The following is a 23812-nucleotide window of genomic DNA, read 5'->3' on the forward strand; positions in this document are numbered from 1 at the left end:
AAAAATAAATAAACGTTAAAAAAAATTAAAAAAAAATAACTGTGGACTAATGCTTCATATTTATATACTCATGAATATGAAAGAAAGAGAAATGAACTTTAATAATGTGCTGAGGAATAATGCGTCCCCTAACACCTCTTGCACATTGAGCATGGGTAGTAACTAACTGAGAGACACTTAGTTACCTTGATGGTCAAGATTTCTTTTGCAATCATATTTTTTTATTTAAAGTGTTGGTCAGAAGAAAGAAGGCAATAAGTAGTAAAGGAGGTGGAAAGCCTATAAATCAGAAGGAATTTGGAAAAATTATATGTGCAGGGTCTACAGATTATATCATCTCTATCTGTTGTTTTAAATACCATTTAAAAGAAAGTGGGGCAGACTATTTGAAGCTTCTAATTTCGCGTGTTGCAAAGAGAGATTCACCTAATAGATACCTTCTTATCATGTTTAAAATTCTGGAGCTCATCTGGAAGATGGCTGGGAAGAATTTATCTTCCAAATGCGTTAAACTTGACTGTCCTGCGTGGGTTACAATAGGACCTAGTGCAGCATGAATACCTTTCCACTGGTATTAAATGCTTTAGCTTAAATGACCACCGAGCTTAGTAAAGAACTGAATACAGGCAGCATCACCTCCCTTTAACATAGTTTTTATTCTTGAGCTCATATCTTATAGAACAAAAAATTCTAGGACATGAATTTTCAGTAAAATTGAGCTAGATCTTTTGCTAACCTCCCCAGCCTTCCTACCCACATCATGGAAATGCATAGGAGTGTTGCCAAGAAAGGAAAAAAGAAAAAAGAAAAAAGAAACAAAAAGAAATAGAGGAGATTGCGAACTACAAAATCTGAAAGGCAACGTCATCTTTATTTAGAAATGACTGTTTCGGTTCATTACTTTCCCAAGTGTGGTATTTTTTCCCCCTTGCAAGGTAAAGGTGTTGGTTGCTGAATGGGAGTGGCTTCTAAATAAAACCAGAATGCAGGGCGCCTTGGTGGCTCAGTCGGTCCAGCATCTGACTTCAACTCAGGTCATGATCCTGTGGTTTGTGGGTTTGAGCCCCACGTCAGGCTCTGTGCTGACAGCTCAGAGCCTGGAGCCTGCTTCAGATTCTGTGTCTCTCTCTCTGCCTGTCCCCTGTTCGCACTCTATCTCTCTCTTTAAAATAAATAAACATTAAAACATTAAAAAAAAAAAAACCAGGATACTATTCAATCCCATTGGGGTTCACTGAGAAAGAATCACAGAGGCTGGTGAAGTCAGGGCTGCCCCTAAGACAAAGAGGTGACTCACGTAAGACACATTTCAAAATCAATCCTTGTTGCATGCATGAAACACTTCCAGGGATTGACCTGACAAGGCACCCTGAAATTTGGCATGGATCTTTCAGAGAGGACAAAAGTCAGGACTTGAGTTGAGCTACTTCCTTTATCAGCAACAGCAGCAGACATGCTCTGAGAGTCGCCTTTTCAATGACCCGGAAGGCATTATGGGAGGGAAACTCAGTAGGACGAGGTTTGAACATGCCTTTGTCTGGTGGGTTCTAGGTGAAATGAGTTTCCGAAGAATTTCTCTCACCTGGGATGAAACTCTTTTGCCTTCTGACAAGTCTTCTTCAAATCCAAATCTCTTCATGGAGCCTACCCTGGTCATTTGTTTAAATCTGCAATTTGTTTAAAATTGCAATTCATTCTCCCACTCCTAATCTCTTCGCCCTGCTCTATTTGTATTATTTTTTAAGGTAAAAATCTTTTTTTTCCTATTTTTTTTCAAATCTTTATTTTTGAGAGAGAGAGAGAGAGAGACAGAGTGTGGGGGGCAGGTACAGAAAGAGGGAGACACAGAATCAGAAGCAGGCTCCAGGCTCTGAGCTGTCAGCACAGAGCCCGACACCGGGCTTGAACTCACGAACCGTGAGATCATGAAGGTACAAATCTTAAGCGTACAGGTCGATGAACTCTTATATATGTATACACTCCTCTAACCATCACCCAGATCAAGATATGGAACTTGAGAGGCATCTTAGAATTCTATCTAAGTATTCTATCTGAATATTCAGAATATTTAATTCTTTGAAAAATGTTCAAAATGCAATTTAGGAAGATTCAAAGCAGCTTATAGGATAAAGGGTAAAGGGTAGTACTTTTACAGGAGGCTAGAAGTCTCCCACAGTGGCCTCCTCCCAGACAGTCCTCCTCTATTTTTTCTAAAGCATTTTCACTTTTGATGCAATTTGCCTGATTGGTTCACTGATGTATCCAAGCAACTAGAACAGCGCCTACTATGTGAAGTTGTTAAATGAACGAATCTTTGAAACATTCCCCATGATGTTCCTTTATCCACACCTCTCTCCACTCTCCACTCCACTGAGAAACAAACTAGCTTCAACTCTTCAGTGTCTACACAGGAATATTAAATGCAGCCATAGCAGTGTTATCTGATCTGAGAGCAGGGGTGGGTTGGATGTGTCTTAGGGTAGTCTCTCTTCTGTGCGATGTTTTCTTAGATTGAGCACCTTCTTGTAGACCTGCAAGAAGGAAGGATCCTTCCTTTAATCTAAAGTCATGTCCTGATTCTTGGGTTTATTGGCATTTCTCCTAGTAGGGCAGAGCCCTCCTCCTGACTCTGTTGCCCCTACTAATGCCAGCCGCTGGTCTGGAGAACTTGGCTCACCTTCGTGCCTCTGTCTGCCACTCAGTTGCAGATTCTGGGCACTCTGTGCCCTGTCACTTCTCCTGCTGCCGTCCCTGAGAGTTCCTCCTTTTTTCCTTCCGCTGGCAACTCCTTCAGGCCGCCTTTTGTTGCTTTACTAGCTTCCTAAGTGGTGCCCCCATTTGAGTCTTCTTCCAAGCTAGTCCCATCGCTTTCCCTAAAACACAACCTGGATGTCACAGCTGTAATCACCAACTTTCAATGCTTTGCAGGTGCTGGCAAAAGGAAGCCGAAACTCCTTAACCTGCCTTCAAAGGCTTCTAGGCCCTGATTCCTTCTCCAGCCTTATGTATTACCACCACACTGTCAGCCAACTGGTCTTCCCCATCATAACTAACTGGGCCCTATGTTTTCTAGCTTCTTCTTCTTCTTTTTATTTTTTATTTTTATTTATTTTAAAAAAATTTTTTTAATGTTTATTTACTTTTGAGAGACAGGGAAGAGCACGAGCAGGGGAGGGGCAGAGAGAGAGACACAGAATCCACAGCAGGCTCCAGGCTCTAAGCTGTCAGCACAGGGCCCTACGTGGGGCTCGAACTCACCAACCGTGAGATCATGACCTGAGCCGAAGCCGGATGCTCAACTGACTGAGCCACCCAGGCACCCCTTCTTTTTTTTAATGTTTATTTATTTTTGCGAAAGAGAGAGAGAGGGAGACAGACGATCCAAAGCAGGCTCTGCACTGACAGCAGAGAGCTGGATGGGGGGCTCCAGTTCACAAACCGTGAGATCATGACCTGAGCTAAAGTCAGATGTTTAATTGAGCCATCCAGGCACGCCTGTGTTTTCTGGCTTCTGTACCTTTGCTCTGGTGTTGGGCTCAGAAACTGGAAGGAACCATTTGAGATAATCTGGTCCGGTCTCACTTATAGATGAGAAAACTGAGGCCCAGAGAGAGAGTGAATGACTGACCAGCCGACCCAGGCAAAAGTCAAGTGTGTGGGGGCACTGAGCTGGCTCACCTGGTAGAGGGAGAGACCCTTGGTCTGGGGGTTCTGAGTTGGAGCTTCACATTAGGTGTAGAGATTTTTTTTTTTTTTTTTTAATCAAGTGTGACTAATGAGAAAGAAATACAGGGTAGTTTATGGTTTAACAATATCAGTTGACTCATGCACCTGGAGACCAAATGAGTGGACTACTCTTTGAATGTCTTCTCCGTGTAAGTCTGATCCCTAAAAGTGTGAACCTCTGAGGCCCATCTTAAGCATGGCCTCCTCAGAGAAGACACCCAACTGGGAGCCTCCTTAAGCCCCTAGTTGAGTGTCTGAATTCACGCTCAGGCTCATGACCTGAACCTCTCTGATCTGCAGGTAACTAGATATTCACTTAGGGGTTCTATCTCCCCTACTACATGTTAAGCAAACCTTTTCATTCATCTTTGACTTTCCTCCATTCTCCTTAGTGACTCTTGCTAGTGGGTGAGCAGTAAAATCCCGCGGAGTGGAGTATCCGATGTGGAGTGTGATATATATACTGTCAAGGAGGCATGAATGCAAGCCCAGACCCCAGCTAGCAACCACGCACGCGAGCCAAATTTTCCAGCTACTCCGTGCCATTCACCTGCTGCACCTTGGCTGCTTTTGACCCCAAACCCCTAAAGGCAGAGGAGCTAGGTCTCCGCACAAAGCCTGCTTGCTGCGACTACAGGTAAGTTTCTCCAAGTCTTTTGGCGCCGGCCCCTTCCCCACCCTCTGCGCAGCGAACCGCGACGCCCGTTCGGTGACCAGTCCTGGAACGTGACTTGGCGGCGTCGGGAGGGTACAGCTCCCCTTACCGAGGGGGGGCAGGTTCCAGGCGAGCCGCGGCCCGGCCAGCTTTCCGGGCTGGGGAGGTCACCGACCCCGGGCGGCGGCCAGGCCAGCCGAGGGCGGCGGGAAAGTGACGCGAAGCTGGTGGGGCGGGGCGGCTAGCGCGGCCCCCCGGGAGGCGGGAGCGCCAAAGGAGCCGACAGCGATCGCAGCTGCCAAGTGGCAGGTCGGGCGAGGCAGGGGACGAGCTCGGGGCACCGCCTGGGTGCCCACCTGCCGCCAGGGCGCACGGAGGGCGCGGGGCTGGACCTGGGCCGCGTGTGCCCGCCCTGGGGCTCGACGTCCAGCCCCTCTCCGCCCCCGGGAGGGACAAAGGGAGGGCAGACGGCCGGGCCCGCCCCCAGCCCCAGCCGCGGCTGCCAGTGAGAGACTGGAGGCACCACCCCGGAGCGGAGAAACCAGTTTGGCCGGTCCCGGGGAGCGGAGGGAAAAGGGCGGCCGCCGAGGACTGGCGCTCGGACGCGGGGCGGGGGAAGGCGGGGAGCCATTGGCGAGAGGCGAGAGCCGGAGGAGCCGTTGCCAACTGGACACGCTTCCCGGGGCCCCGGGCCAGCCCCGTGCGCCATGAAGCGCTAGCGCGGCGGCCAGGGCTGGGACCGGGCGGTGGCGGCGACAACGGCCAGGTGCGCAGCGAGCGCGCGGAGGGGCGCGCACCCGACGGATGTCCCAGCAGGGGCCGGCGAGCGCCAGGTAAGGAGGGGCGCGGCGCCGGGCCCCCAACTTTCCCCACCCAACCGGCCCCGCAGTGTCCCACAGGTCCCCTGGCCGCCGCGGAGCGGGCGGACTCCCAGGATCGGGGATGCGGTGGCAGCAGCTGTCCGCGCCCTCGGGCTCCGGAGCCCGCACCGGTGGGACTTAGGCGGGGGTCGCGGGAGCCTTCTTGGCCTCGGGGATGGGGAGGCAGCGCTGTGGAGACGTCCGTGCGGGTTTCACCTGCTGGGAGGCGAGGAAACTCGCAGGTGGCGTTTGGATCGTTTGGGTTTGCCACGCACATGTCCGGGGTTAAGCTTTGAGGGGCGAGCCTGGCAGGACTTGCGGGTCCTTGGGGAGTGTCGCTGGCTTCCCTGCAGTGTCTGCCGCCCCTCTGGAAGTCTCCCTGGCTGGGTTCTGCGGGGGCCCCCTTTGGGAGCCGATGCCAACGAGTCTGAAAAAGACCTTAGGACCTCGGGTACCCTGGCGCACCTGCGGGGAGGGATGGAGGGCGAGACCGCCTCCGCCGCGGCGGCTGCAGGACCAGGCGCCCTCCTGACATCTACCGCGAGCTTTAACTCAGGTTGGGAGGTGATGCGGAAGAGGGACGTTTTCCCCGGTGACCGTAGAGTCGTATCCGCCAGCTCCCGCGGCGGGGCCCCAAGCCATCTCCTTCCCTCCCCGGTGTGATACCCGGCGCTGCGGCTTCGCTGGTGTGCGTGCAGAGGGGCAACGTGTTGGGGCGGGGGGGGGAGGGTGGCAGAGAGTGGCAAGTGTTGTAACCCCCCCCCCCCCCCCCCCCCCACGTCCTCACACCTCCCCAAGCGAAAGAAAAGCCTTCCGTTGTCAGCCCGACTTCTCCGAGGGGGTTGTGCGCGCCTGGTCCTGGAACGCGGCTCCGAACTCGCATTGGCGACGGCTGTGGGGGATGCAGAACGGGGGAGGGGAGTTGACACCAAAAGTAAGGGGCGGGTGGGCCCCATTTCCGCCCGGTGAGTCCCGCTCAACCCCACCTGACCCCGTCGGCCTGCCCGCGGTGCCCCCGGCGGGCTCCAAGTCCTTCTTGGGTAGCTCCGGACGCCGCCGAGTTCCCCTCCCGGAAACTGCCCGCCCTGTCGGCCTGAGAAAAGATTCTCTCCCGTCTTCCTGGTTGCATTGTCTGCAGATTTCTGTCTCTGCTCCTTAAGAATTAAATGAGACAACACAGGCCAAGTGCTTGAAGATCACCGCGCGCACAGTAGGTTATGGAGGAAGGCCGACTGCTTTTAGGAACAAAAACTATAAAACATGTGTGATAAAATCTCCAGCGATAGTACATGCAAGCGCCTATGAAAAAGAGGAAACACAGACTGTGCAGTAAAAGTTCTAATTCTCATTGTCTCACGGGTACTTTTGTGTTTCATCTAAAATGCCATTCATTAATCCTGGGCCTATTGGTGAAGGCCTCATCTGAGCCTATTACAAATGGTTACGCAAAAGATATTCAACGTTTATTAGCCGATTACTTTCTTGGGGGTGGGGGAGTCTGCCTGCAATTACTCTCTGAATTTTCTTAATGACTTTCATTACGTCCTTGTGCTCATTTTGGGTAAGAACGCTTAACCATTTTCTTCATTCGTTATGTCCTGGTGGCTGTGCTTTGGTAATTCTTGGTGATTCTCTGTGTCTGTTACCGAGGGCCAAACGAGACTCCTGTGGCTTAATGCTGGTGAACACAGACGCCATCTGAGCCAGGGCAGCTCTGGCTACCTTCAAACTTTCCTTCTGGTTTTTATTTTAAGGAAAATGCATGCCGATGCACCCTTGTTCTTGACCGTGACAGAGCTAGGAGATTTTTTTTTTGTTTTTTTGTTTTTATTTAGTTAAAACATTTTTTAATAGGTATTTATTTTTGAGAGAGAGAGACACACACACAGAACCCCAAGCAGGCTTCAGGCTCTGAGCCGCCCAGGCATCCCCCTATTTATTTAGTTTTTTAAAGTTTATTTATTTATTTTGAGAGATGGGGGGGGAGGGAGGGGGGGGGAGAGACAGAGACAATCCCAAGTAGGCCCCATGCTGTCAGCACAGAGCCTGATGCAGGGCTTAAACCCACAAACCATGAAATCGTGACCTGAGCCGAAATCAAGAGTCAGTCACTTAACCAACTGGGCCACCCAGGAGCCCCTAATTTTCAGTTTTTAAGTTGAGGCTTTAAAATAATAATTTGGTAAAGCAAATGGCTTAACAAAAAGAAGTCTGTGCGATAAGGCAGGCTTAGTACTGGTCCCATGTTTCATTTGGATTTCAGTCTCTGAGACATTAGCATTCATGGCATTGACCAGATCTGGCTATGGGTTTCTTTCCCCCCTGTCTGCCTGCCTTCCTTTCTTCTTTCCTTTCTTTTTCTTCCTTCTAAAGCAAGGAGTAGTGGATTTAGATTCCCACAAGTTTCCGTTATTTTACTTATTTTAAATTGTATTTGATTTTTAGAATTTATTTTTGTTATATTTACTTTTTTTTTAAGTTTGTTTTGAGAGAGCAAATGCACATAGGAGCTGGGGGAGGGGCAGAGGGAGAGAGAGAGAGAGAGAGAGAGAGAGAATCAGAGAATCCCAAGTAGGTTCCTCACTATCACTGCAGAGCCCAGACCCGGACATAGGGCTCAAGAACCGTGAGATCGTGACCTGAGCTGAGATCTAGAGTTGGATGCTTAACTGACTGCACCACCCAGATACCCAATATGTACTTACTTTTTCAATTGTCTAACTTTAGATGAATTTCTGAATTTTCTGAACCTCGATTTATTAAAAAAAAAAAAAAAAGATGTTATCAACTTCCTTTGGTTGTTGAGAGAATTAAATGGCAGAACAGGTGACTGTCCCTCATACACAGTAGGTGTTCTTATGTTGTTTTATTTTCTTCATTAAACTGATATTTTTTTAAAATTTTTTTTTCTTTCAACGTTTCTATTTATTTTTGGGACAGAGAGAGACAGAGCATGAACGGGGGAGGGGCAGAGAGAGAGGGAGACACAGAATCGGAAACAGGCTCCAGGCTCCGAGCCATCAGCCCAGAGCCCGACGCGGGGCTCGAACTCACAGACCGCGAGATCGTGACCTGGCTGAAGCCGGACGCTTAACCGACTGCGCCACCCAGGCGCCCCGTAAACTGATATTTTAAAAATAGTATAATGCCCAGATGTTTAGTGTGTTTTTAATATTGCCTTGCTAGTTTGAATTCCTTTTTAGTTTTTCATAAACGACATTCATGAAATCCAGGTGATCCTTATAACTCGAGAGAGATTTGAATCTCCTACTTACCTTTGCTCTTTAGTTTCATCATTGTAAAGGAAGTCTGTGCTGTTATGAATGCAGAGGAACTTGCTTTCTAGTTACCAGAACAAGTTTTGTGGGGTCCCTTCGTGTCACATATGTCTAAAGAAAACTGCTTTTAAAGTCTCTTAAGCACTGAATTTTAGATCTGTTTCTATATTTGCTCCTTGATTTGTCTCCTGGGAAGTTTCTGTGTGTGTGCGTGTGTGTGTGTGTGTGTGTGTGTGTGTGTGTGTGTGTGTGTGTGTGTATGTATGTGGTGGGGGGGGCGGGAGAGGAGACCCCCCCCCACCCAGGTTGTGAGTTTTCAGGTATTTGTTAGCATCATCAATTAGATTAATTGTATTCATAACATCTGTAAGTGTTTTGTTACTTATTGAGATCAGTAAAAATTAATTTGCTGCCATAGAGTTTTAATAACACAAAAAGAAGGTGGTTTATCCTTTATTTTGTTAACCGAGTTACTCCTGAATCCCCATCCCTGTGCCTGGTTAAAGAGAACTCCCAGTCTAAGATCTTTTAAGGTCCTGGGTTATTGAACACCTGGCAGGATGGAGGAAGAGTCTAGAAAGCATGGGTATATAAAACAGTCTTGTTTCTTGTACTTATTCGTAGAAAACAGAGGAATTATCATCTGATCAGCTAGGAATACATTAGTACTTTTCCTAATACTTTGAAATGTATCGTACTTTTAAATAAATTGTTTCCAGGGACACCTGGGTGGTTCAGTCAGTTAAGCATCCAACTTCAGCTCAGGTCATGGTCTTGCGGTTCATGGTTTCAAGCCCCACGTCAGGCTCTGTGCTGACAGCTCAGAGCCTGGAGCCTGCTTTGGATTCTGTGTCTCCTTCTCTCTCTCTCTCTCCCCGTTCCTTGCTCGCACTCCATCTCTCTCTCTCTCTCTCTCTGAAAAATGCATATTAAAAAAAATTTTTTTTTAAATAAATTGTTTCCAAAACATGCCCCATGGGAAGTATGTTTGATAACTGGTTCCCAGGGAGTATGGAGCCTAGAGGCAGCAGTAAAATAGAGGTTGGTGACACATGCTTTGGAGTCCTTTGACCTCGCTTGGAATCCAGGCCTTACTGCTTTCTTAGCTGTGTAACCTAGGGCAAGTTACTTAATCCTTTTAGCTTACAGGTTTTTTAATCTGGAAAATGGAATAATAATAACAGTACCTCACAGGGTTGTGTGATGAGTTCCAAATGAGAGAACTGAGCGAACTTTAGCTTGGCCCAGCCCTCGGTGAAAAGTAGTCGTTAATATTCCTGTTGTCATTGATACAGCTCAGTAAATATTTATGTTTCATCCAGCAATGGCCTTTCTCTTAGACGGTGTAGGGAGCAGGAGTCACTCTGCGCGTTTGTATTTATTTAGCAAACATAGGTCCCCGTTTGCACTGGGCACTGGTGAGAAAGCGTTAGCTAAGGTAGGGGAGAGATTCTAAACCTCCCCATGCAGGGCTTGAGTTCCGGACCACAGGTGTTCAGGGACAGACAGTGTGGTGTTTGAGGGTCCTCTGTGACCCAGGGACATCCCTGCGCAGTCACAGCCATGAGTTGCTGGGTGTTCCTTCTGCACAGTGGAGGCCCTTGGGACATCAGAGCACTTCTGTGTCGATTTTACCCCCCACTTCCTATCTCTTTCCTCTCCCTTGGCCTCTAGATTTCCCCCAATATAAATAAATAAAAAATCAATTCCTTTTCCCTGTTCAGCACTCAACACTCACGAGCCGAAGCCTGAATCTTCCTTAAAGGATCGGTGCTCTCCACAAATGGTTCTCATTTGGGTTGTCTAGTAAGCATCGCTAAGAACAGAGACCCTTGGGACAGTCCCATGCATTCCTTCATTGTAAAAATGCCTGTCTTCTCCCGGCGCTGTCCTGGGGATTACCTCCTGGCTTCACTGAAGCCTGTTAGGTTGCAGAGGGCCCGAGTTGGGGGTTTTAGTTTTTCTTTTCTTCCTTGGTAAGAAAGCAGACCCAGTGTTTTCTTTCTCTCTGCTCTGGACACTGCCCCTCCTTGCAAGGAGGGACGGTTGCCTAAGACCCTGGAGAATGGCCCAGCTCACTTCCTGCTTGAAAGCTCTGTGTCCGTGATTGGTCTCCAAGCTAGTGAATTTGCAGAGCGGGGCCTGGAAGCTGGCTCTCCGTCTGGGAAAGGGCACTGACTCCTTGGGCGGCTGAGGTCACCCTTGTCCTGGGACAGCCTTTCAGTGTCAATGGCCACCTCCCCTTAGTGTGACTGAGAATCCTGTCGCTTCTGCATTGAGTACGTGTGTAGCCTGACCTTTGGCTAGTAGCTTTGGTCTTTATTTACAGGGCCTTCATCGATGGCTTTGTCTCTTTGCTGAGTGGCTTTTGTTCCACCAGACTTGAGGTTTGTTTGATTTAGAACAGGCAGTGTTTGAAATCAGTTTGCTCACCTTTTCTCAAGTTGAGCTGGAATGTCTTCCTTGGAGCTCCTCAGGCACCAAATATTGTTCCTCCATAGCCTCCAACTGTCCATTCTTGCTGTTAAGGAATCTCCCATGCATTGGATGCATTTTTTTATTTTATAAAGTGTGATGTGACTTGTACACAGGTTCTTACTCTGTCTTCTTGGGATGCAAGAGAGTACGGAGACTATTCTCTGAGATGTGCGTATATGATCTCTGGATCCAAAAGAAACACTGAATGTTCTCTATAAGAAAATAGATAACCGGGGTGCCTGGGTGGCTCAGTCGGTGTGTCTGATCTCGGCTCAGGTCATGATCTCACGGCTCATGAGTTTGAGCCCTGCATGGGGCTCTCTGCTGACAGCTCAGAGCCTGGAGCCTGCTTCGGGTTCTGTGTCTCCCTCTCTCTCTGTGTCTCTCCTGCTCACGCTCTGTCTCTCTCCTTCAAAACTAAATAAACATTAAAAAAAAAGAAAAGAAAAGAAAAGACAATAGACAACCATTTGTCTTGGATGGTTTAAATATTCACGTTCGTGAGAAGATGTGTCAGATTTTGTACGTTTCATGCCGGAAAATATTGGCCTTACTGCCATATTGGGAATAAATTTGTGGGCTTCTAAGCCAAGCACTAGCAAATGCTATATCAGAAATTCTGGAGGCTTATGACACAAGCAAAGTGACTGTGTGGGGTTCATCAGACAGAAGAGATTGTAAGGATTATGTGAAAATCTGTATTCTGTTCTGTGCACCAGAACTGCACGATCTCACCTTCGTGCAGAAGTTTACTTCATGGGCGTTTTGCTTTAACTGTGGCAACATATTCATAAAATTTACCAGTTTTAAAAGTGAACTCAGTGGCATTAAGCACATTTGTGCTGTCAGGCTACTATCACAACTGTCCATCTCCAGAATTTTTCCATCATCCCGTTTTGAAATATTATACCTGTTAAACAGTATATATCCCCATTTCTTCCTCCCCAATCTCTCTACCTATTTGTCTCCATGAATTTGGCCAAGTTCCTCATGTAAGTGCAATCATGCAATATTTGTCCTTTTGTTACTGGCTTATTTCACACAGCATAATATCCTCATGGTTCATCCGTGTGGTAGCAGATGTCAGAATTTCCTTCTACTTCCTTTTCATTGCATCTTTTCATCGCATCTTATCCTATTGTGAATAATGTCACTGTGAATATGGGCAAGTGGCTGTCTGTTTGTTCATAGGAGTTTTTGAGATCTTGTTTGGTTTTGTGAGATTTATCTTTCATAGTAAGTGGCTTAAGGGGTGCCTGGGCGGCTCAGTCGGTTAAGTGTCTGACTTCCGCTCGGGTCATGATCTCATAGTTTCTAAGTTTGAGCCTCTCATCAGGATCTGTTGTGATGGCTCAGAGCCTGGAGGCTGCTTTGGATTTTGTATCTCCCTCTGTCTTTGCCCCATCCCCACTCACCCTCTGTCTCTCTCAAAAAGAAATATACATTAAAAAAAGAAAAAAGAAAAAAAGAAAGTGGCTTAAGATGGGCAGGCATGATTTCTCCCAAATCACCTTTCTCTTCAACAGCCTGTCGATGAGAGCACGTGGGACTGCTGGAGGCTGGATGCGTGGAGGGCATGTGAAGGGCGTGACACATTTCTCCTTTTCACCTGCAGCTGCCCTTACCAAGCTGGTCCATGATGTGGCTGACACTCGGCCCTGTGCCCAGGAGACCCGGCTTCACAATCTGGAGACTTCTGCAGAGCACAGATGTCTTCCGGGGAGGACATTGTGTAGTAGACAGAAAAAAATCCTTAACTTTCCTTCAGAATTGACTTGGATTAAAATAAATGTATTTTTTGGTGGAAGGAGGGTTAGAATGTGATATTTACATGCTTGAAAAATTGAATACCTGAGAGATTGATTTCTACCTTGGGATAGAATCCATGGTTTTCAATAGAAGCTTCAAGGCCAAAGGTCAATTATAGACTGTAGAATGGAGAAATGATCTCATGTTGCTTATACATGTAGCGGGATAAAATCCAGAAGGCTTTCTCAAATGATTAGAGGTCAGTCTATTAGGTTAAAGATATCTTTTTTTTTTTTAAGTTTATTTATTAGAGAGAGTGAGGGAGGGAGAGGCAGAAAGAGGGACAGAGAGAGAATCCCAAGCAAGGCTCCACACTGTCAGCGAGGAGCCCGATGCAGGACTCGAGTTCCCGAGTCCTGAGATCATGATAGAGTCAGATGTTCACCTGACTGAGCCACCCAGGTGCCCCTAGGTTAAAGATATCCTCATCTCTATTTTCTAAAGAACAACGGACTCTCATGAGTTTATGTTCATACTGGGCCCTAAAAATTAGCCAAAATAAGCATTTGCATATTTTAAAAGCAGAGGTTTTTTTTTTTTACAAGCAGAGTTAAAAAATCTTCAAACTAAGCCCAAATGCCACATCCTTGGGTGTATTCCGTCTTCCTATCCTATCACAGCCACTAAAGGGAGATTGGGGCTGCCATGGCTGATCCCTCAGAGGTTTGATACTTCGTCTCGTTCCACTTCATGAAGATGGCTTAGAATTCTTTTTTATCAGTCTTTAGCGTGGAGAAACCTGGTGACAGTTGTCAAAGGTCATTTGGAGAACCTCAGACTGTGTGGGGAGTGAATAAATGGCATCCTGGCTCTTTGAGATCACTTGGACCGACACTCTTTTTTTTTTTTTATTTTTTTTTTTTTCAACGTTTATTTATTTTTGGGACAGAGAGAGACAGAGCATGAACGGGGGAGGGGCAGAGAGAGAGGGAGACACAGAATCGGAAACAGGCTCCAGGCTCTGAGCCATCAGCCCAGAGCCCGACGCGGGGCTCAAACTCACGGACCGCGAGATCGTGACCTGGCTGAAGTCGGACGCTCAACCGACTGCGCCACCCAGGCGCCCCCCGACACTCTTTTTAAAGCTGCGCTTTGGTTAGCTCTTGGTCTCCCTTCCCGAGTTCCAGGGTCAAACAAATACCCTCTGGGTGTCTCCTAGGGAACTTCCTATCTCCCCAGTCATTCCACAGACTGGACCCGCCTCCTTAGCCCTACGGTCTGAAACAGAGGCCTCCTTGATCCATGCTGCCGGCCACCCAACGGGTGTTAAGCACATCCTGTGTGCTGGGCACTTGACATCTGTCAGTGAACCAAGTAGATGAAGAGCCCTGCTCTCGTGGAGCTCACGTTCTAGAGGAGGGAGGAGACCGTAGATAATAAAGGTAGCAAAGGGGTAAATGATACGGTATGTCTGGAATAAGTGAAAGGGGGGATACAAAGAGAAAGCCGAACGGGGCAGAGGGGGAGAGGGTCAAGGGAACAGGTTGTATTTGTAGCGTGGAGAAGGTGACACCTGAGAGAGAACGTCTCCCTCAATGTTCTCTCTCTCAGCAGAGAGAAGGGGAACCATGAAGACCTGGGAGCGGAGTGGCCTAGGCAGAGGGGACTGAAGGCTCGGTGCAGAGGCCCTCATGGGCAGGTGCTCGGCTCCCGATTCTTCTGATGAAGTCAACGAACGGGTGGTTGGCTCTTTCTCAACCCTGTGAGCATGGAGGGGGTTGGGAGAAGATGAGCGGGTAGGGGAGCCCCACCACGAAGGGCTTCCTAGGTGTATAAGGACCTTGGGTTTGACTTTGTGTGCAGGATGCGGGGGGCAGTCGGCGCAGGATGTTCCCCACTGGAGTAGCGTCATCTGTGGTCTGGTTGCATTTTAAAAGGGTCATTCTGGTCGTGGTGGTCCTAGGCAGGAAGGCCAGGTAGGAGGCTGGACCCAGATGAGCCATGATGGAGGCTTGGACCTGGGTGAGCTGAGAAAGTTGTGAAGAGGCTCTTCAGAAGTGTGCATATTTGTGTCAAGTTTTGGTCCAGAGAACTTTACCTTTGTTTATCTCCAGGGCCAGTCTTCCTGCTTTTGGAACGGGGGTGGGGGAGGGGGCCGGTGTTAGAAAAAGAAAATGATTTGCATAAAGCAGAGGCCTTTACTGCACTGGAAGGAAGATGGTCTGTAATCCACGGGGTTTGTGGGGCAAGGAGGCCTTCGGTGCCGGGGAAAGCCGGCTGCCCCTCCAGGGCTGCTGCCCCGGAAGCCGCCTCCTTGCCGGGCATTGCCTACTTGGGAAGGCAAGGTTTTCCCAGCCCTCGGGTGCAGGCAGGCCACCTACATCTCCATCCACATATGTTCTCTTTTTTGAAACCGCTTTATGGAGCTATAATTCACGTGCCATACTGTTGATCCTTTCAAAGTGTCCAATCCAGTGGCTTTTAGGAGTTTACAGAATTGTGCAACCATCACCCTACTCCATTTTAGAACCTTTTCATCACCCAAGAAAAGAGATCCTGTACCTGTTAGCGGTCCCTCCTATTCTTTCCTCCCCTCAGCTCCTGGTGACCTCCAACCTGCTTCCCGGCTCTATGTATTTGCCTATCTGGACGTTTTGCATAAATGGAATCATACAACATCTGTTCTTTTGTGACCGACTCCTTTTACTTAGCAGAACGTTTTACCTAGGATTCTCATCCCTGCGGTAGTGTTGATCAGTACTTAGTTCCTTTTCCTTGCTGAACACACAAGTTACTTTTGCACATGATGCATTCTTGGAAAAAAAAAAAACACAGGAAATGTGCGTTAATCACAAACAACATTAACTTTCATGTTACAAAGGGAATTGTTTGTGCCCGGAGAGCCGTGTGTGTGTGTGTGTGTGTGTGTGTGTGTGTGTGTGTGTGTGTGCGCGCGCGCGCGCATATGCATGCTTGCATGAATTTGTTCCCTTTCACAGTTGAATACAAAGTGCATGAAATCTGTGAGCGCATCTGAAGACCAGTGGCTTTCTGGTGTCTTAATGATTTTCTTTCATTCAGTGATTCAACAATTACCTATCAAATCCCCACTACACGCCAGGGCCTGAGCCAGGTAATGGTGGTTAATAGAAGGATGAACAAAACAATGTCCTCCTCTTCATGGAGCTTACAAGGGTCGTTTGGGGTGGGGAGGCAGGAGTAGATATTAAGATATTGAACAAAGGAGATATGAAACCAACTGATATTAGAATTAACAATCTCTGAGGGGCGCCTGGGTGGCTCAGTCGGTTGAGCATCTGACTTCAGCTCAGGTCACAATCTTGTGCTCTGTGAGTTCGAGCCCCGCGTCAGGCTCTGGGCTGATGGCCCAGAACCTGGAGTCTGCTTCCGATTCTGTGTCTCCCTCTCTCTCTGCCCCTCCCCCGTTCATGCTCTGTCTCTCTCTGTCTCAAAAATAAATAAACGTTAAAAAAAAAAATTAAAAAAAATGGTTAAAACAGTACATTTTTGTTTTTGTATATTTTACCACAATAAAAAAAGTTAGCCCAGGAGGGTCTTTTGGAAGAGATTATACTTGACAGCTGAAGGATGAGAAGGCACCAGTCAAGGCTTCCCCTGGTCCAGTCGATGGGAACGGCACGTGCAAAGACCATGTGGTGAGAACTTGGTCTGTGTTCTAGGAGCTGCGAGAAGGCCAGAATAGCTGGGGGAAGTCATGTAGGACCAAGAAGCATGGGACGAGGTAACTCAGACTATGATGCGCAGAATGGGTTTGGGGGGGGCAGGAAACCAGTTAGGGGGCTCCTGCAGTGTTTGTGAGAGAGGTGATGGGGGCTCGGAGGGGGGGCCCGGATGATGGGAATGGAGACAAGGTGTGGAGGGTAACAGTTGTGTTTGAGAGGTGGAATCTTGGTCTTGGTGTGGATCAGATTTGCAGACCTCATAGAAGGGAAGTGTCAGGTGATTCTTGGATTTCAAACGTAAGCGACTAAAGACATTGGGGTCAGCGGCAGAGGGGCAGGTTGGAAGGGGAAGCATTCAGCTTTGGCCCAGGTCCAGTTGCTGGGACACCCAGGAGTGGCTAGAGGTCAAGGTTCCAGAGGTTCAGAAGTCTCGGCGAGAGACACAGAATTTGGGAACTTGGCCGTCTGGAGGTGGGTTTCCAGAGATCCACAAGGACATGGGAAAACTCATGAAACCAGTTTCTATCCTTGGGGTCAGCCTTTTAATTTTGATAGATGTTTGTGAAATTATACATTCAACTTTTTTTTTTTTTTTTTTTTGAGCAATAAACCATTTACATTTGAGTACAAAAAGCCCTTATGCAAATACGCAGCCTCTGCTTTATGGATGGCGAGGACAGGGAAGGTTGATGCAGTATTGTCTAACAGGCGGGACAACCACACACATCGAAATGCTTATCAGATGCAGGAAGTGGCCAGTGTGTTTTGAACGGGAACTTGACAAAGTCCAGGGATTTCTCATGGACACCAGGGCATTGAAATTGTGTGGTATGTGTATTGACTGGCCCCTTTGTGTAAGGGAAGGAATTGTAACCTGCCTGAGATCTCAGAAACCAGAAATCGAACTCCGTTTTCTCAACTCCCAAGGTGAGAGTTCCTTCCAGAACCTCCTAGCTGAGAGTTGGAAAAGCAGTACAGACGACTCAGAAATTGGTTAGCAAATAAAAATACAGGGCACACAGTTAAATTTGAATCTCAGATAAAGAGTGGGACATGCCGTGTTTGGGACATACTTATACCAAAACAATTATATTGTTTTATCTAAAATTTGAATGTAACTTCATGTCCTGTGTTTCATTTGGAAAAATTACCCAGAATTGAACTTTTGGAACATAAAGATATTTGCGATTTGAGGACTACTGGGATATTCCACTTGATGACTTCTGGATTTTCTATACGTTTTTTTTTTTCTTTTTTTTTTAAATTTTTTAAAATGTTTATTTATTTTTGAGAGAGACAGAGACAGAATGCGAGTAGATTAGAAGCAGAGAGGGATCCGAAGCAGAATCCAAAGCAGGCTCCAGGCTCCGAGCTAACCCAACGTGGGGCTCGAACTCACAAGCTGTGAGATCATGACCTGAGCCGAAGTCAGACGCCTAACCGACTGAGCCACCCAGGCGCCCCTCTATACATGTTTTTAAAATTTGGGGAGCAAGTGGGAGGGGGATTGATTTTCCTAGTCAAAATGGCTGTGTTGTGTTATTTGCCTGGTGTTTGATGAATATTCATTACTTGTAATAAACAGCGCCCTGGTATTGGGGAACAGGTCGTGGGCTCAGGAGATGTCAGATCTGGCCAAGTCACTGACCAGTTCTTTGACCTTAACTAGCAATAACATACTTGATGTTTTTAGGCCACTTCATGGCTTTAAAGTCTTCTCATTTGGCAGTTATTAGGACAGATGGTATCCCCACGGGCCAGATGAGCAACACAAGAGAAATCAAGGTCTAGGTGGGTGGCCTCTGGCTAGAGCTGGGCTCCAGCCTTCCTCCTAACTTTCAGTTCAGTGGCATCAGTTAATTTTCAAAGCTCCCATTTCTTTGTGCTCCTGCCACACCCCTATGTTTTATTGGATATCCTCCCGATGTAATTCCAGGACTCTTGCACAGTCTCCTATGCCCTAAGATTCCAGTTTTTAAAGTTGACATGGTGCAAATAATTTCAAGTTGTAGGTTAATGGGCAGACTCCCTATATGTTGCTGTCTGATGTTGTCAGTAGTATTGGACAAGCATAAGGGGCCACTGTGTTGTGATAGCAAGTCTGGTTTCTTACGTGAGGCATTGTCATAATAACAGTGATGCTTATGGGGATTCTTGGAATCCTGATGCTTAACATGTACGAGTCCCAGTGGATACCTCCGGTATCCACATATGCCCAGATGTGGATAGTACATATTCTCTATTTTACGGAGTTCTTCCTGTGTTTCTCTTGGCATATACATTTGCCGTGTGCAGCCAGTGCTAACCTCGGTTTTTGGCACACAGTAGGAACTCAACAAGTATGTGTTGAGTGAGTGATTATAACAGAACCTATCCTTGATGACGGCTTCGGAGGTCATTGATTTCACTTTTAATTTTTTTAACTTTATTCATTTATTTTGAGAGAGCGAGCAGGGGAGGGGCAGAGAGAGAGGGAATGAGAGAGAACGCCAAGCAGGCTCTGTGCCGGCAACGTGGAGCCTGATGCGGGACTCGAACCCGTGAACTGTGAGATCATGACCTGAGCCAAAACCAAGAGTTGATGCTTAACCGACTGAACCAGCCAGGCACCCCTAAAACATTTTTTCAAGAAGTTAAAAATCAGTAAAGCTATGCAATCAGGGAGGCACTAACCCAGTTTTGAGAAAGCAGCTCCCAACATGGACCAAGCCAGGGTAACTAACGGAAATCTGCGGGGTGTCCTGCCCTCCCAAGCATCAGTTGTTCTGGTCTTTATGCTTATTTTTTATCAGACGAAGTTGTATCTTACATGTAGGTTCCTTTGCACGTGTCCTAAGGAAATCAGTAAGCATAATATGACTTTAATTGCACCTGGCAGAGGACTAATGGAGCGTACATTTTGGTGACCATTGCAAGAACTAAAGTGCATTTGATTAAAGTAAAATTTTGTTTGCTACATTGTCAGGAATGGTATAATGATTTTCTGTCCAGAGTACCCTTAGAATTTATTAATATCCCACAGTTCATTGTCTTGAGATTTTACATTTGAATACTTCAAACCTTTTAAATCTTCTTATTCCAACATCCTGTTGGCCAGTCCTTGTAAACTTCAGAATTTGTCTAAGCTCGAAGTTGTTAGGAATCATTTTTCTGTCCCAAAGTGTTCAGAGTCAATGTTACCTCCCATACTTGGCTGTATTTTTACTCTCTGACTAGACAAAGATAATATTATCTCTCCTTTGTATTCAAGCAAATCTTGATTTTTTTTTTTAAACTTCCTGTAACGTTTTTGGGGGTTCCCGGTTTTCATGAACCTTTAGATGACCACATTTATGATTGAAACGAAGACTCTTAGATTAGAAGATACCCAGCGAAACTCCCAGCTCTAGATCGCTCTTTATGTTAAACTTACTGGATCTTTCCCTCCCCTACCTCTGCCCCCATTGGTCTCCACTTAATAGGTCATCCTGAGATTTTTATTGTATTTCTTTGCCTGTTTCCTGGACTGGCAGGTAACATCATTGCACCGACTCTGAGCATCCTATGTTTGCTCCTATCCTTGGTAGTGATATTAAAATGGCAGAGTAGGGGCGCCTGGGTGGCGCAGTCGGTTAAGCGGCCGACTTCAGCCAGGTCACGATCTCGCGGTCCGTGAGTTCGAGCCCCGCGTCGGGCTCTGGGCTGATGGCTCAGAGCCTGGAGCCTGTTTCCGATTCTGTGTCTCCCTCTCTCTCTGCCCCTCGCCCGTTCATGCTCTGTCTCTCTCTGTCCCCAAAATAAATAAACGTTGAAAAAAAAAATGGCAGAGTTACTAGTATTTCATCATAAAGCACTGTGGTAGACTCTTTTTTTTTTTTGAAGACTTTTATTTTTAAGTAATCTCTACACCTAGTGTGGGGTTTGAACTCACAGCCCTGAGATCAAGAGTCGCAGGCTCCACTGACTGAGCCAGCCAGGCACCGCTGTGATAGACTCTGATAAAGCCCAGGCTATTGCTTAAGGAGGAAAGCATTTAATACAAAAAGAAAAAGAATGACAATGACATATTTGATCATTAAAATGCTTTCAAGAGGAAAAAGAACAGGAGAAGAACTTTTCTTTTAGAGGCAGTTGCCTCCACTAACTTTACCTGATATGAAATGTCGTTGAATTCTAATGCGACAGAACGCAGTGCTCTGTCTCGGGGTCTCTTCCTGCCCTGCGTTCTTTGCCTGTGACTCCCCTCTCCTCCACTACCTGCTGACCAGGTGCTATTTCCTCCTTGAAGACTTCCTGATTCTTCACCCTCCCAGGTCAAAGTGAGGGGCCCCTCCTCTGTTCTGGTCACTCTCTGTACATTCCTGACCCAGATCTCACCATCTCAGAGATGGTAACTAGCTTTTACCAAGGTGGCTTGATTTAGCGGTAGTTACCTAGACACTGGTTTTCTTTTTTTTTTTTTTAACCTTTATTTATTTTTGAGACAGAGAGAGACAGAGCATGAACGGGGGAGGGTCAGAGAGAGGGAGACACAGAATCCGAAACAGGCTCCAGGCTCTGAGCTGTCAGCACAGAGCCTGACGCAGGGCTCGAACTCACGGACTGCGAGATCACGACCTGAGCCGAAGTCAGACGCCCAACTGACTGAGCCACCCAGGCGCCCCTAGACACTGGTTTTCAAAGAACAGTCCCCAGAGCCGCAGCAGCAGCAGCAGCAGACTTACTGAATCAGACACTTGGGAAGTAGGACCAAACTGGTTCTGAACGAAACTCTCAGATGATTCTGATGCCTGCTCCAGGTTGAGGTCCGCTGGTCTAGAAACTTTCGGTGAGTAGGATTCTGAGGTCACGTCCAGCCATGGCAGGGAAGGGTGTATCAGGATTCCTTGGTGATATCACCTTGCTCAGGTGAGAAGCAGGACAGATGTGGACCCGGGGCTGTGCCGCCTCTGAACTATATTGTAGTCGCTGGTCTATTTCTCTCTGCACTAGGCTGTCACCTCGGTGAGAAGAGGCCCTGTTTGGGGCTCACTGGGGCAGCCCAGCCCCCAGCACAGTGCTTACATCGTAGTAGCTGTTCTACAATGACGTGGTAAGCAGTGCAGTCAGACAGATGCCTTTTTCCACACTTACAGTCACTGGAACTAGCTGCCATTATTAGAAAACGTCCTCTGAGAAAAGGGGTTCGAGGCTGGTTATTGTGTGGTGACCCCGGGATAAAAAGAACCAACCGTGGTCTGATCAAGTGAACTTTATGGTTTTCATTCCTTTGGTAAGATGCCAGAGGCTAGTAACCGCGTTCTTGGACCTTATTGCTTCTTAAAATAGTCACACACGCAAATTGATATTTTAAGATTTTTTTTTTTTAGCATCAGCTTCTGGTCCATATGGCCATCCTTTGCAAATGCCACAAAACACCAGGGATTACTTTTAGTTAGCTCCTACTTGGGAAAAGCAGACTCTTGTGACATCTTGGTCTGGGTAAGAGGTCTTTTTCCTACTGATACTCAGAAACTTCTCGACCATTCGATAACTCTGAGCTATAAAATATTTGCGGGCAAGGGAAAAACAGCTAGCACCAATCTCCACTCACTGTTTCCGTTTGGGTCTATGTTTGTTATCAGAAGACTGAATAAAGACAAAGAGTTTTCAAGATCGTTAAGACTGTAGTGGGGTTAGTACCACTACACGTGTTTCTTGTTAGATAGAGCAAGGTTAAGTTTAACACGGGGTCTGGTTTTATTCAATCAATTCTAGTTGCTTGTCCACAAAGCCAGAACATGAGGAAGTTGAAGGGATTTGTGGGGCTCTTACCCTAGGCTGGTTGTGAACTTTCAGGACCGAAGTCAGACAGCAGCTTTATTAAAGGCTTTGTAAAAGCATCCCTAACCTCATCAACCAGAGGCGATTTGGGGCCGTAGGGGACACTTTAGGGTGTCACAACTCAGGGGGTGCTGCTAGTGTTTACGACACCCCACGAATGCCTTCAGCACGCAGGACCCTTCCCACAACGAAGTGTCCCCGCCCACAGTGTGCAGTGCGGGGGTTGAGAAGTCCTTCCTGACACCATGGACGGGAGTCTTCTTAAAATGCCAGTTCCCCAGGCGCGCTTCTCCTTCCGTTAGGTAATTTCCATTTCGGTACCCTTGACAGTCAGGTTCCTGGTGGGTTTCCGCGGCAGCCAGCCTTTTCTCCTTGCCAGCCTGTAGTCTCCACTCGTGTATCTCCAGGGCAGTGCGGTCACAGCGCATCCAGTGCTGACCCCCCAATCGGAGACCCCTGGACTCGAGCCATGACTCCTTTTCTCCCCCAGATTGCACCACCCGGACCTCCATTTCCAACCCGTCTCTCAGATCTGCTGTATCTACCTCCACGAGATCTCGAGTTCACCTGGTCAGCTCCGTTGCCATCCCCTTATTCAAGCCGCCACCATCGCCACCCTCCTGGATGCCCCTCCCCCCAGGATCCCCCTCACTGATGTCTCCATTCCCAGCCCAGAGCAGCCACTCAGGTACTGGTGCACATCGGTGCCCAGCTGCAGACTTTTTTGTAGCTCACCACTGCACTGATAACACTTCCCTCCTTCCCATGGCTCCCCAGGCCCAGCCCGCTTCCCCCACCCTCCCCTCCCATTTCATTCTTGTCCTACTTCAGCCTCTGGAGCATGACGAGCCCCTTCCCTCTCCCAGGACCTGCTCATTTGTTGTTTTCTCACCTGAAACGCTCTTCCCCTCGAGGACTCCTTATCTTTTGCTTTTGGGCTCATGTATCATTTTCTCAGAGCATTCTCTGACCACCCCCATTAAGGTAGGTCTTTCCCAGGGCATGCCCCTTGCCCTCTTTCTTGTTCCTTTATTTACTTGTGGGATTTTTGGTGTGCTGCCCCCGGAGTCTGGAAGCTTCCTGAGAAGGGACCACATGTGTCCCGCCCTCCACAGCTCAGTGGCTGACAGAATGGCTGAAGCTTGTTCTTGGATTACTATCTGTGAGACGTTAGTGGGAGTGGTTGCTGCCTGGGTGGCCTGGTGAGTGAAGGAAGGGAAATTAGCTTGCAGGGGTGAGGGAAGGAGGGAAGTAGGAAATGTCAGGCCGCGGGAGCACCGAGAAGGGAGTTAACTCAGGTCACGGGTGTTCAGGAAGCTTCCCAAGAAGCCGGAGGACAACCTTGAAGAACGATTGGGGGTTCCCCAGGTTTAGGAAATGATAAAAAAAAAAACTCAGCTGGGGTGGGGGAAACCCTTGGAATTAAATGGAGCCTAAAGAAATTTTGGCCTCTGATATGCCCACACGTGGATGCGATGGACCATCCAGAAAGTGGCTTCTTCCACCGTGTAGACCACTGCCTTCTCAAGCATCAATGTGCATATGGATCTTCTGATGAAT

At 47.6% G+C, this 23812-nt stretch overlaps 1 protein-coding gene and 1 pseudogene across 2 annotated transcripts in view; one reads left to right on the top strand and one right to left on the bottom strand.

Moving 5' to 3' along the window:
• The window catches only part of LOC121032695 (cell death activator CIDE-3-like), a 32922-nt pseudogene extending 27404 nt beyond the window's left edge, over positions 1-5518 (bottom strand).
• The window catches only part of ATP8B1 (ATPase phospholipid transporting 8B1), a 127711-nt gene continuing 108674 nt past the window's right edge, over positions 4776-23812 (top strand). Inside the window, exon 1 of one of the 2 annotated variants that reach the window (XM_040478711.1) lies at positions 4776-5214. The gene's annotated coding sequence lies outside the window, so the exon portion shown is untranslated. The remainder of the gene's footprint in view (positions 5215-23812) is intronic. The other variant, XM_040478712.1, reaches the window with a different exon arrangement.

The sequence above is a fragment of the Herpailurus yagouaroundi genome, unplaced genomic scaffold (genome assembly GCF_014898765.1).
Source record: "Herpailurus yagouaroundi ecotype Mexico unplaced genomic scaffold, PumYag 142, whole genome shotgun sequence".
Taxonomy (NCBI): domain Eukaryota; kingdom Metazoa; phylum Chordata; class Mammalia; order Carnivora; family Felidae; genus Herpailurus; species Herpailurus yagouaroundi.